The sequence below is a fragment of the Ovis aries genome, chromosome 12 (genome assembly GCF_016772045.2).
Source record: "Ovis aries strain OAR_USU_Benz2616 breed Rambouillet chromosome 12, ARS-UI_Ramb_v3.0, whole genome shotgun sequence".
NCBI lineage: Eukaryota > Metazoa > Chordata > Mammalia > Artiodactyla > Bovidae > Ovis > Ovis aries.
The window spans coordinates 69308589-69322766 of record NC_056065.1 but is presented as its reverse complement, the minus strand read 5'-3'; positions in this window follow the sequence as shown (position 1 = coordinate 69322766).

Below are 14178 nucleotides of genomic sequence, written 5' to 3'. Positions count from 1 at the left end.
CCAAATGCACATGTTAATATAAAGAAAATGAAACAAACTTAAAAAAAAATTCTACTCCTCTCCCATCCCTACAGTTCTACAGAAACTAAGAAATCCTGATTCTGGGGAAAACAAGAATTTGTAGTGTGAAAAAGATCTACAGGTGATTTGGTTGCTCGTTAGAGGTTAAGTCTTATTGGTCTGCTTGGGTGATGAGGGGCTTGCGGAGAATGACATGCAGTTTACTCGGTTTTGAATCTTTCTTTTTTCAGAATACTTCACAGGATGTGTGTCCTATGAAACACTGGAGATGCAGACCGTTTGCAAATGTACATCATTCTCTTGAGCAGGAGGAAGGGGGGAGAACGTGGCTGTTGGAAGAAACCATGACGTGTTCATTTGCTTTTCGTGATTCCTAAGCCCCCAGCACTGAGGCAAGAACTTAAGACTTCTTTTCTCAGGAGATGGACAGGTCACACGAACCCATTGTCAGTCCCTTGATGGCTCATCTTGTTAAAAATATGTGCAAGGTGAGCCAGTCCAGGTTTGGGCAAAGCTGCCAGGGCCCAGGCAGGCCTCTTGCTCATGAAGTGAGCTCTACGAGGTGAGGCTCTGATAAAGTTAGCCTCACGAACTCTCTGGTAGCTGGAGGCTGGACAGACAGTTTTGAACAGAGAATGCCAGGGTGGGTCCAGTCAGAGTGAGTAGAGAAGTGAGGACTCTCCAGGTCAATGGGTTTGGAATTTCTGAGCAAGAAGAATCTGAATGATGATCGTTCTCTTGTAGCCTAGCTGTCCAGTGGGTAATGACGCACTCCTCAGCAAGGTGCCACCCAGCCTCTGCTGGAGTGGGGTCCCTGATCATGCCTCCAGCAGAGGCTCTGAGGGACATTTTGATGATTATCCATGATGACAATGTCTCCCCCTGGAAAGGCATTGAGGGGTGGTAGACGTGCCTTTAGATGAAGAATCAGAACTTCTGGATTCTAAAGAGGGCCACAGGGCACTTGAAGAGAGAAGGTCGGATAAATTCTACAGCCTCTAGCAAGGCCTTCCAAGTCAACATGTAACAAACAGTCTATTGCCTGCAAAAGTAGCTTCAAAATATGTCTTCTGGTTGCCTCCACACATTGCCCCCCACGAGTTTCCCCTGTGTGGAAATTCTGAAATGAATTGCATTCCAGTTAGGCCCAGCTCTGCTCCCCGTTTGTGTACATTCATGCTAAGTCACTCCAGTCTTGTCTGACTCTTTGCAACCCGGTGGACTGTAGCTCTCCCGGCTCCTCTATCCAGGGGGATTCTCCAGGCAAGAATACTGGAGTGGGTTGCCATGCCCTTATCCAAGGGATCTTCCCCACCCAGGGATTGAACCCAAGTCTCTTAAGTCTTCTGCTTTGGGAGGCAGATTCTTGACCACTAGCACCACCTGGGAAGACTCTGCTCCCCGTTTGCTTATGGCCTTTTCTTTTTGTGCCTTAGTCTATTCATCTGTAAAATGGGAATGGAGAGGGGGATGAATCGGTCAACCTTTAATATCCCTTCCAGCCCTGATATCCCAGGCTTCTATGTTCTCCAAAGGTGAGGAATGTTCTGGGACAACCCCAGTTTCCATCAGGTGAGATAGCTCTTGAAAGCAGGCAAGGATGAGGTGCAAAGCATGTTTATAGACTCCTTAAGGCCCAGCCTTTCTAGCATACACCCCTGTTCCTTTCCAGATAGAGATAGATTTCTCTTTCTCAGGAAGGGGAGAGCTGCTAGTCACAAAAGCACAGGAACAAACACACACTTCTTAGCAAATCCTCAATTTCCCCCAGAAGGGCTCGGCTGCCTGGGGGGAGCTGGCTCTCTGCTGACCCAGATAAGCAGACCCAGGCTCTGATGTGGCTGTGAGACACTTCAAGGTGCCTCTCTCCGCAGGACGTCGGGAGGCTGGGCGGCCCCGTCCAAACACAAACACGCCAGCAGTAGTGTCCCTACCTAGACAGATGCGAACACAAAAGAGACTTTGCAGCTAATAAGATCCTCTGGTGTTTGTAGCTCTAAGCAGGTAAGGTCATTAGAACCGTTCTTTATAATACATTTTTTTTCCCTCCTCATTCTGATGGAGTAAAAATAGGCTGAAGGAACTGATTTTATTTCCCATTTAAGTTAGTTCAATGAAAGGTAGAGTTTTTTTTTTTTTGAATCCCTGTGTGTGTGTTTCTGTGCAAGGGATGGGGGAGGCCTGGGGGAAGGAGAGTTTTGAGATGATGCTATTGGGTCCCTTGGTTAAAGAAGAAAAATGTGGGGCTTGAAATGGTTTCCTCTGGGGGCTGTTTGTGGAATCAAAACGCCTCTCCGGTTTGCAGTTCTGAAACCCACTACTGTGACTAAAAAAAAAGATGACTTTCAATTTAGAGGGGAAAAAGGCTGTAGCTCCTGGAGTCCCCACTCGGCTGAGGAAAATGCCCCCGGATGAAGTGAATGCCGCAGATTTGGATTTCAAACACCAGCATTGATCTCAGCATCGATTGGGGTGGTGTGGCTGGTCTCCTGTTAGCACCAAGCCCCGCCTTGTCCCCCAGGGGAAAAGGATTGATCGCAGGGTATAGCCGTGAGGCCGGGATGGAAGAGAAGGACAAAGGGATCCAGTCCCATGATGAGGGAAGGACCCCAACATGCTCTCCCAGTAAACTGAAATTCTGCAATCAAAGTCTCACCCTTGGCAACTCCCATCCTCCTGTACTTTGTCAACACTTTTCTCCTGGGAAGGCTTAGTGCTTTGAAGGATGCTCGGGTTAAATCGCTATTTACACCACCACCAGGAGAAGGGCGTGTGGATAAACGATCACGCCTCGTTCCCTCCTGTTCCTGGGACCCTGTACCTACGAGGTTTCTTGGTCTATGAAGACCCACTGTAGAACATTATTCTGCCTGCTTGATTCTAGAGTGGTACACTAATGCATTGTTAATTCATTCAGCACATTTTTCTTGGGTGTCTACCATACGTCGGGAGCTTAGGATGGCTCTGAACAAAACAGACACAGATCTCTGTCCTTGTGAATCTTCCATGCCAGCGGGGGAAGATGGATGATAAACAATAAACAGAAGATTGAAAATTATCATATGCTTTAAGGTGATGAATGCTATGGAACAGGCACAGGAGAGCTTGGGAAGTTGGGAGGACAGACTTGGGGGTGCTCTACAGCTGGGTGAGGAATTACCTCCTTGGCGAGGAGATGATACTTAAGCAAAGACTGTAGGGAGGGGAGGACTTTGGCCATATAGACACGCAGAGCTAGAGATTTCAGGCAGAAAGAACTGTGAAGTACAGTCCCCCTAAGGAGGCCAGTGTGACTACATCAGGGTGTATGTGGGTGGCTGAGGGTGAATAATGGATAGTCGGGGACGTCCTGGGCTCTCAACCCTGTAGGGAGTTACTGACCACTGTAATACCTTTGGCTTTTATTCTGAGATGAACAGGGGAGCTGTAAGAGAATCTCGAATAGAGGAATGGCAAGATCTGATTTAGGTTTGGTAAGGAGAACTCTGGTTGCTGTGTTGGGAAGAGAAGGCAAGAGTGGCGAGCAGGGAGACAGGCGGAGAGGAGAGAGATGAAGGAGGCGGCAGAGGCAGTGAGAAGTTGTCCGTCTCCAAATATAACCCGGAGATGAAGTCAAAGAGGTTTCCTGATAGATTAGTAGTGTCCTAGGGCTTGGGTCTTCAGTCCTGCAAGGAGAAATCAGGAGTTTTGCGTTAGGCATGTTGAGTCTTGAGATGTCCGTTATAAACATCCAAGAGGAAATGTTGAGTTCAGGTCCAAAGTCATTTTGGAGGGGAATCACTGAGCTTTAAATATAAATTTGGAGGTGGATTGCATACATATGATATTTAAATGCCGTGAGACTGGGTGTGATCACCAAGGGAGTGAGTAAAGATGCAAAAAGGACAGGTCTGGGCACTCGGGAACAGAGCCCTGGGAGAAAAACATTAAGAGACTGAGAAGGGGAGAAGACCAGCAAGGGAGGCTGAGAGAGCCGCCTGAGAATAGGAGTGAGTGGGGTTCTTGGAGCCAGGTAAGGAAATGCATCAAAATCAGCTGGTTCAAGTGTTTTGAGGAAGTCAAGAAAGATGAGGACTGAGACATTATCGTTCTTTCTAGCAACATGAGGCCCCTAGAGACCTGATCAAAAGTTGTTTCAGAGGAGTAGTGGAGGCAAACACCGAACTGGCTCAACTCTAAGAGAAAAGGAGAGGAGAGGAATTACTAACAGTGTAGAAAACTCACGCAAAATTCAACTCAAAATAGACTGAAGGCTGGAATGTTAGACCTGAAACGATAAAACTCCTGGAAGAAAATGGATAAGCTCCTTGACATCTGTCTTGGGAATGATTTTTTTTTTTCTTTTGGATTTGATAACTAAAGCCAAAAGAAACAAGTGGGACTACATCCAGCTAAAAGCCTTCTACACAGCAAAGGAAACCATCAACAAGATGAAAAGGCAACCAAAGGAATGAGAAAATATTCACAAATCATGTATCTAATCAGGGATTAATATATCATTCAGCAAAAATCAAATGATTCCATTTTTAAGATGATCAGAAGAGCTGAATATGTATAAATATTTTCCAAAGAGTCCATACAAATGGCCAATAGGTACGTGAGACTCAGCCTCACTAATCATTGCTATGGTGAGGGTTTACCACATACCTGCTAGAATGGCTATCATTTAAGAGACAAAAGATAAGTGTTGGCAAGAATGGGAAGGACAGGAAATCCCTGTGTGCTGTTGGTGGAACGTAAATGGGCATAGCCACCGCGGAGAACAGTGTGGAGATTCCTCAAGAAATTAAAAATAGAACTACCGTGTGGTCTAGCGGTTCCCTTCTGGGTATGTACCTGAAGGAGATGAAATCAGTATCTCAAAGCGATGTCTGCGTTCCCACGTTCACTGTGGCATTGTTCGTGACAGTCAAGACAGGAAAGCAGCCTGAGTGTCCATCAGTGGGTAAGTGGGTAAAGAAGCTGTGGCATATACACGCGTTTATGCATATATATGGAGAAGGCGATGGCTCCCCACTCCAGTGCTCTTGCCTGGAAAATCCCATGGACGGAGGAGCCTGGTGGGCTGCAGTCCATGGGGTCGCTGAGGTCGGACACGACTGAGCGACTTCACTTTCACTTTTCACTTTCATGCATTGGAGAAGGAAATGGCAACCTACTCCAGTGTTCTTGCCTGGAGAATCCCAGGGACGGGGGAGCCTGGTGGGCTGCCATCTATGGGGCTGCACAGAGTCAGACACGACTGAAATGACTTAGCAGCAGCATGCATATATGTAAAATGGAGTATTGTTCAGTCATAAAACCCAAGAAAATTCTGCCGCTTTTCACAGTATGAATGGATCTTAAGGGCATTATGTCATTAAGTGAAATAAGTCAGGCAGAGGAAGACAAACGTTATATGATCTAACATGCGGAATCCTAAGAACAAAACTCAAAACAGATTACTGGTTGCCAGAGGTGGAGGGTGAAGGATGGCAAAAATGGGTTGAAGGTAATAAGAAAGTACAGACTTCCGGTTTATAATATAAATAAGTTTTGTGGATAAAATGTATGGCATGCTGACTATAGTTAACTGAATTGCATGTTTGAACTGTTCAAAAGTTTCTAAAAGAATAAATCTTAACAGTTCTCATCACAAGAAAAAAAGTATGTGAGGTGATGGGTGTTCACTTTTTGTGATAATCATTTCACGATATATACATTTATCAAATCATTATGTTGTATACCTTAAATTAACACAGTATTATATATCAATCAAATCTCAGTAAAACTGGAAGAAAGAAATTGCTTTGAATGGATTTGATGCAGAGGAAAGCAAAGAAATGAAACAGCAACTAGCAAAAGAACTAAGGCCAGGACTTCCCTGGTGGTCTGGCGGTTAAGAATCTGCCTTGCAATGCAGGGAATGCAGGTTCAATCCCTGGTCAGGGAACAAAGATCCCACTTGCTGTGGAACAATTAAGCCCTTGAACCACAACTAGAGTCTGTTCGCTGCAAAGAAAGACCCCGTCTGGCTCAGTGAAGATCCTGCATGCCGCAACTAAGATCCGACAGGCCAAATAAACAAGTGTAAAACATAAAGAAATATGGCCAAGGTAAATTTTCGTTTGCCTTGTATTGGTTTTGGTTTTGTTTAATTTAGTTTCTTGTTTTTGTTTTTTGTTTTTTTTTGAAATATTTAAAGGCACTAAGTATGTGTGTGTGCATGTGTGCGTGTGTGTGTATAATAAGAACACAACGTGAGATCTACCTTCTAGATTTCTAGGCATACAATACAGTATTGTTATCTACAGGTATAGTGTTATGCAGCAGAGCTCTAGAATTCATGCATCTTACAAAACTGAAAGATTTTAGCGACTCCCCATTTTCCCCTACCTCAGTCCCTGGCAACCATCATTTTATTCTTTGTTTTTATGAATTTGGCTATTTTTGATACCTCATGTATAAGTGAAATCATGCAGTGTTTATTCCTCTGTGACTGACTTATTTCACTTAGTATAATGTCCGACAGGTTTATCCGTGTTATCACATATGGTGGGATTTCCTTCTTTTTTTTTAAGGTTGAGTAATATTTCATTGTATTTGTCAATCACACTTTTAAAATCCATTCATCCGTCACTGGATATTTAGATTGTTTTCCCATCCTGGCTACTGTGAACAGGCTCCCAAATTCTGTGTACTTCAAAGAACCTGGGATTGGGTTTGGTTTAGTTTTACCACAGGAAAAATATAGCAATCCTCAGTCAACTAGCAATATATGGAATATTGTCATATGTCAGCACTGCTTTGGGTTTCCCTGGTGGCTCAGTGGTAAAGAATCTACCCTCCAGGGAAGGGAACAGCAGCCAAAAGCAGGTACCTACAACCAGCGGGCTTGTGCCCCTGGCCTTGCAGTGGGTTGTCTCTCAGATCTTTGCCTACTCCCCGGGTTTTCTGTAGGACAGGAGTAGAGGCAAATCAGAGCTGTGTGTGAGCCTGCCTTTTACCCCCCCAATAAAAAAAAAAGGAGCCGAAGGAGCCCCACGTGCTCTGGGAGCACCATCAGCTCCCTTGGCTCTCCTCTCCTGCCCGCTTTGCACAACATTTCAATACAGAATCTAGAGTGGCAGCTACTATCAGCAGCGCTTATTCAGGGGACAACTGCAAAAGAGGACTGTGCGGGTGTCCCCAAACTTGCTGGTGGATTCATGGTGTTAGAGGAGGGCAAGTGTGATAAACTGAGGAGGTGAGCGATGCATCTGATATCGGAGGGCTGGATCGTGGCGGAAGATGACAGCGGACATCCCCAAGGTCACTATTTGTTTACCTAGCTTCAAAATGTTCTGTGGGAGCTGCATAGACTAAGCCTGCTTTATCTTCCCAAACATGAAACGCTAGGTAAGACACATGTCAAATGAAAATAGCCTTTTTAGTCAATATTTTGAAAAATTTGACAGCGAGTCAAATCTCAAGAGCCTATTTCCTGTGTTTTGTTTACTTCGTTTGAGGGTGAGGACAATTTACCAATGATTATTTTGTAGCAAACATCAGTCTGATTGTAAGGAAGCATAGCATAGCCGGCTCTCGGCTTCCTTTCCAGCCACAAAGGGGCAATGTCTTACACATCCACGTCTTCTGCTTCAAACGTGCATCAGTACCCAAACTTCCACTGGAAGTCGGAGGGCAACTCTTTGTTCTCAGCTCTGCACTGGCCCCATCCTTCTCTCTGCTTACTCACTTTCTTGATTGATGTCTCTCTCTCCGTTTGTTCTGGCTTGGCAAGGAGTCGCCAGATTAATACAAACCGGAGGGGTGTGTTGGGAGGCTCTTACCATCCAGGAAAGATGATAAAGGTCTAAGCCAGGGCAATGGGAATGGGAATGGATATATGGGCTGGAAGAAGGGGTGTCAAGGTGACAGCTAAGATGCTAACTTGGAGGACTGGGTGGATGGTAAAACCTGTAACCAACGCAGGAAAAGAAATGGCCCTCTTTTGAAACTGTTGGGTTGAAAGTTGGGTTGAAGGACGTCCAGGTGGAGATTTCATAGACAACTGCTTTTGCAAGTCTGGGATTCAGGAGTGACAATGACAGATAGAGTTGAAAATGTGATTCTACCAGCATTTATATTCATGTTCGATAGAGTTCCAACCCATTGCCCCTTACTCCCTACAAAGTTTCCCATGTCATATCAATAACCAAGGAAATGAATTTTGATTTCAGTTTCTTAAATCTCACCTTTCATCTTTTCTGCCAGAGACAGCAGTGACAAAACAACCTATTGCTGGTCATAAAAAGAACCGAGGATATGGAACTGGAGGAACTCAAGCCCATGGAAGAGCCAGACTGGTGCCCAGTCCAAACTTCTGGGAGCCCTAGGCCTTCAGGGTAGCTCTGTCCTTCTAGCTGACCCTCTCTGGCAGAACTGGGTGTCTTGTTTGGGAAGAAGTAGACCGGTAGCAATTTTATCAACTTACTCCATGACCATGCATTTTCTACCCAGACAATAGATTCTCAGTGCATCTGGCCCAGAGCGCCGTGGTGATATAATGAGTGAACACCAGAGTCATTGGAGAGATGGTAAAAATCATCCTGGCAGTCAGGAAGGGCTGGGAAGGGCTAGAGAGCATGCAAGAGCGTGCTGCGTTGGTAATGCGGTTGCCCAGAGTGGCTCTGTGACCCAGGCGCTCCAACGTATTGGGAAGCTGGAAAGCTGGAAACCCCAGCGTTGCTGTCTTTGCTGAGCCAGAGCACGCCGGCAGCTGAGAAACCACACTTCTCTTGTCTTTTCAGCCAAACCACGTTTGGTCCATGCTGTCACTCCCACCTCCCAATTAGATGCCCGGAGTCCCTCTGCCACCTGCCACTCGGCGAGACCAGTCCAGCTGCCCTGACGTGGGAGGGAGATGGGGAAGGCTGAGCTCTCCCAGCCCGGGAGGAGGTCACAGAGCAGATGAGTGCCCCAGAGATGAGCAGAATCAACTGCCGGGAAGGGAAAGAGAGCTGCCTTTTCCAGAGAGCTGCAGGGTTGAGGAAGCATCGTTGCTGGTCACTGTCCTTGTGGTTAGTGTGCAGACACTTCATAAACGCTATGGAGACTTTGTATATGAACTAGAGATGCAAATGCCCATCTGATGGAGTTGGTTTGAAGGCTAAATGAGAGAATGCGAGGAAGTCAAACTACAAAGTACCTGGTACTTAAATAAATGCTTACTATGTGGTAGTAGTTGCCATCATTTGAGGTATAGGGAAGTGGTTGAGCTCACACCCAGTCCAGTGTTAGAATCCCAGCTTGACCACTTAACAGCTACGAACATGTGCATGCCTGCTAAGTTGCTTCAGTCATCCGACTCTTTGCAGCCGTATGGACTGTAGCCCACTAGGCTCCTCTGTCCATGGGATTCACCAGGCAAGAATACTGGAGTGGGTTGCCACTTTCTCCTTCGGGGGATCTTCCTGACCCAGGGATTGAACCAGTGTCTCTTATGTCTCCTGCATCACTAGGTGGGTTCTTTACCACTAGCACCACCCTAGGAGGCCAGGAGACACAGGGCACCTTATTTAACTTTCTAAAGACACAAGCTGACTATCTCTAAAATTGGGTTAACAATGTCTATCCCAGGAGTTATTGTGAGTCTTACAATCAGATAAATTAAGTAAAAGGCTTTGTTTTGTGGTAGCATTAGTATTATTTTTGGAGAAACCTGAACGTAGGGCTCTTTGCATGCCTCATACTTTCAGAGACAATATCCTTTGATAGAGTCAAAAGCAGGTTCTGGCTGGACAGTACCCAGGTCTCCAACTTACAGTAAATCTAAGATATGCATTAAGTTACAGTGGGTTTGGCAAATGTTTTCTATAAAGGCCCAGAGACTAAATACTTCTAGGCTTCATGGGCCATACAGCCTGTGTCCAAACTTCTCAACTCTACAACTGTAGGGCCAACAGCTGCCATAAACAGTATGTTAAGCAAATGAGAATGGCTGTGACTGTGGTCCCATAAAACTTGATTTACAAAAACAAGCAGTGGGCCCAGTCTAGTCCGTGGTCAGGTTGCTGGCTCCTGACTTACACATATGTGTAGAGCTCACCTCACAAGCAGGTGCTTGTTGATGTGGCAAAATTAAAGGAAAATTCAGTAAGGACTTCGCCCCTTCCATCCCCCATAAGGTGTTAAATACTAGAAATTCTACTATTAGAAAGTCTTTTCTTTGAATTAAGCATTAGTCCATGGAGAAAGGAGAGAAGCTTAACAAAATGCAGTTTCAAAGACTCATAGATAAAGATCAAGCTCTAACTCGAACTGGAATATTGTATACTTTTTGAACTGATTTGCCTTGGCTTTGCTGGGAGGTACTCATTGGAAAAGACTCTGATGCTGGGAGGGATTGAGGGCAGGAGGAGAAGGGGACGACAGAGGATGAGATGGCTGGATGGCATCACTGACTTGATGGACGTGAGTCTGAGTGAACTCCGGAGGTTGGTGATGGACAGGGAGGCCTGGCGTGCTGTGATTCATGGGGTTGCAGAGTCGGACATGACTGAGCGACTGAACTGAACCAAGCACTTGGAGCGAGGAGAAGTAAAAATGGGAAGAGGGAAGGGGAAAATGTACAGGTTTGATTAGGACTTTTTCTCAAGTCTTTCAGATCGAGACAGATGCCTTCTGCATTCCAGGCCCACTTACAAGCCAAGATTTCTTCATCACAAAGGGCAAACCAAAAGAGCAAGTCCTTCCCTGCTTTCAACAATTCCTAAAGCTGGAATCCTGAGTTTTTCATCTCTTAGAATGATAAGTGAATCGCTTTGCCATACGCCTGAAACTGACACAGCATTGTAAATCAACTATACTTCAATTTAAAAGAAGAGAAAAACTAATGAAATAACTGAGCAAGGGGGCAGTTGCCTTCCTGGGCTCCAGGTTTGGTGCACAGAGGGCCTTTTCATCTTTTCCCAATTCCACCTCTCTCTCCGCCCCCTCAGTGAGAGCTCACTTCTTCCCCAATATTGGGAGAAAGAGTCAGAATTCAGGGTAGGCCTGTGGGGAGGGGGGACGTCTATTTTTATGTAAGGTTAAAGTGATGTTAGGGGCAAAATATGGAACTCATTTGTGGATCCGGTGAGGGCTGCTGGCTGTCGATTAAGCCTTGCGGTGTGGGGAAGAGCAGGCAGTGGCGACAGCCTCTATCTGGGTGATTGGGCAGCAAAGCTATGTATTTGTGGGGATCACTGGCTCCAAGAAGCTTTAACCCGTTTCCCTCCTCCAAGGGCAGCTGCAGACAAAATCCTGTAGATCCAGAATGAGAAGGCCATTCCTGAGTTGCCACTGGATTGTTCCACCCCTCACCCCTCAGATGGCCCCTTATCCTATCCCAGACCTGTCTTCACCATGTTCCCCAACGCCACGCTCTCTGGACACCATCTGGAGTCTCCCTTTCACACTCACCTTCCCAGGACCACCTGGTCCTTTAAGGGAGGCCTCATCTGAGCCCCTCCAGAATGTATCCATCCCTCTTTTCCAGGGGCCTTAAGCAGCTAGAGGGCACATACGCATCCGTGAATCTACCCCTCCTCCATCACAACCCCATCTACCCCATAATATTACCCAACAACAAAGCATCTGTAGGTAGGTGCTCAATGAATGTTTGTAGAACTAACCTACAATTGACAACTATTGTGCTTACATCACATGAATGATTGCCGTGCTGCACTATGCTCATGGGAAGGGCAGAGAGGAGCATGGACAAAGGGCAGGAAGAAGACTGGGCCAACTACTAGCCCCTCCCCCTCTCCCCAGCCCTGTGAAAGTGAAAGTGAAGTTGCTCAGTCATGTCTGACTCTTGGCGACCCCGTGGACTGCAGCCTACCAGGCTCCTCCATCCATGGGATTTTCCAGGCAAGAGTACTGGAGTGGGGTGCCATTGCCTACTCCAGGGGATCTTCCCAACTCAGGGATTGAACCCGGGTCTCCTGCATTGTAGGCAGATGCTTTACCGTCTAAGAGAGTGGTGAATTCTAAGAGGGAAGCAGGATTAAACATCCCTCTAAATTCCTGGGAGCTCTGAATCCTTCTCTATGGATTCACTGCTGCCCCCAGCTTTTGTAGCTTAGAAAACCCATCTGACATTTACGATATACAGCCTTGATGTACTCCTTTTCCTGTTTGGAACCAGTCTGTTGTTCCATGTCCAGTTCTAACTGTTGCTTCCTGACCTGCATGTAGGTTTCTCAAGAAGCAGGTCAGGTGGTCTGGTATTCCCATCTCTTTCAGAATTTTCCACAGTTTATTGTGATCCACACAGTCAAAGGCTTTGGCATAGCCAATGAAGCAGAAATAGATGTTTTTCTGGAACTCTCTTGCTTCTTCCATGATCCAGCAGATGTTGGCAATTTGATCTCTGTTTCCTCTGCCTTTTCTAAAACCAGCTTGAACATCAGGGAGTTCACGGTTCACGTATTGCTGAAGCCTGGCTTGGAGAATTTTGAGCATTACTTTACTAGCGTGTGAGATGAGTGCAATTGTGCGGTAGTTTGAGCATTCTTTTGCATTGCCTTTCTTTGGGATTGGAATGAAAACTGACCTTTTCCAGTCCTGTGGCCACTGCTGAGTTTTCCAAACTTGCTGGCATATTGAGTGCAGCACTTTCACAGTATCATCTTTCAGGGTTTGAAATAGCTCAACTGGAATTCCATCACCTCCACTAGCTTTGTTTGTAGTGATGCTTTCTAAGGCCCACTTGACTCACGAAGAGTCGGACACGACTGAGTGACTAAACTGAACTGACTGAGCTGAAGTAGAAGTGGAGATAATTCAGCAAAGCTAGTTCAGTTGTTTCTGTTTACCTTTTTAATCCATAGTGCAAATGTGTGCTAAGAATGTGTTAATTCTTGTGTACCCAAGTAAAGCGATGAAAAAACATTCTAGGAGTCTGTCATTACACGGAAGAGATTCTTCCAGATTGGGCCTCCCACCATCCCTGCCCTCCCTCCCCCCGCCCACACAGGGCACTGACTCCTCTACATGTTACAGTGGCACGTGTGGGCACCAAGAAGTTCCCACAGTGCGTCATGTCTCCAAGGGAACAGGGAGGGCCCCAAGGGATGGTGAGAGACACTGAGGGTGCCAGGGCGGCATGGGCCGGCTGGGCTTTCCTTGCCCCCTGGTGGCAGGTGGAGTGGGACAAAGGTCTTAGATCTTGGGGACAAGTGAACTCAAGATGATATGAGATGAGACACAAAGAGTTGTCCGGTGTATGGAAACTCCCTGCCAGAAGTGTGGTGACTCACCAAAACGTGTTAATACTTTCTAGTCATGCTCCATTGCAGAAGTGGATTTTTTTTTTAATTCAACAATTCCTTTCTTCATTCCTTCATTAACCAATTCATGTACCTCCTAAGTGCCAAGCACTGTGATAAACAGAAATAGCCCTGGCTTCCTGGAGCAATGGAAGCACCTTCTTTACCTTATAAAGAAGCACCTTTATAAGCACCTAATGCAACCCCAGCCTCCTCCCTGGCTCTCCACCCCTCCTGACACTGCACCCCATCTGCTTGGATCAGTCACCGCAAATCTCACACTGCAGGGCTCTGAGACTGCGGGGTGGCCTTAGAACAGAATGTGTCTCTTCTAAGGGGGAAGTCTGGCCTATACCCTAAACACTGCTTTGTGCTATTTCTTATCCCTCCATCAGAGTCATCACTCCAGGGACATTCAGACCCAGAACAGGGCTGACAGCTCACGGGAGTCCAGAGTGGGATCCTCCACTCTTAAAGTCCAGGAGCAAAGGAAGCTACAGAAGCTTGGACATGCCTCAGTGTCTTCGAATTTGGAGGCTGTCAGTTGAGAAGGGTCCCAAGTCATTTCTTGTGGGCTAAGGGGAGACCGGACACTAGTAATGCTTTGTATCTGTGTTTCACCCATTCATTACGTCATTTGATTACGGCTCACCAGGGTTTCCTTGGCTCCGAGGGTAAGGAATCTGCCTGCAAGGCAGGAGATCTGGGTTCGATCTCTGGGTCAGGAAGATCCCCTGGAGAAGGAAACAGCAACCCACTCCGGTATTCTTGCCTGGGAAATCCCATGGACAGACGAGCCTGACAGGCTGTAGTCCATGGCTTTGCCAAGAGTCGGATACGACCGAGCAGGTAACACTTTCTCTTTCACCCTGACCACGACAGC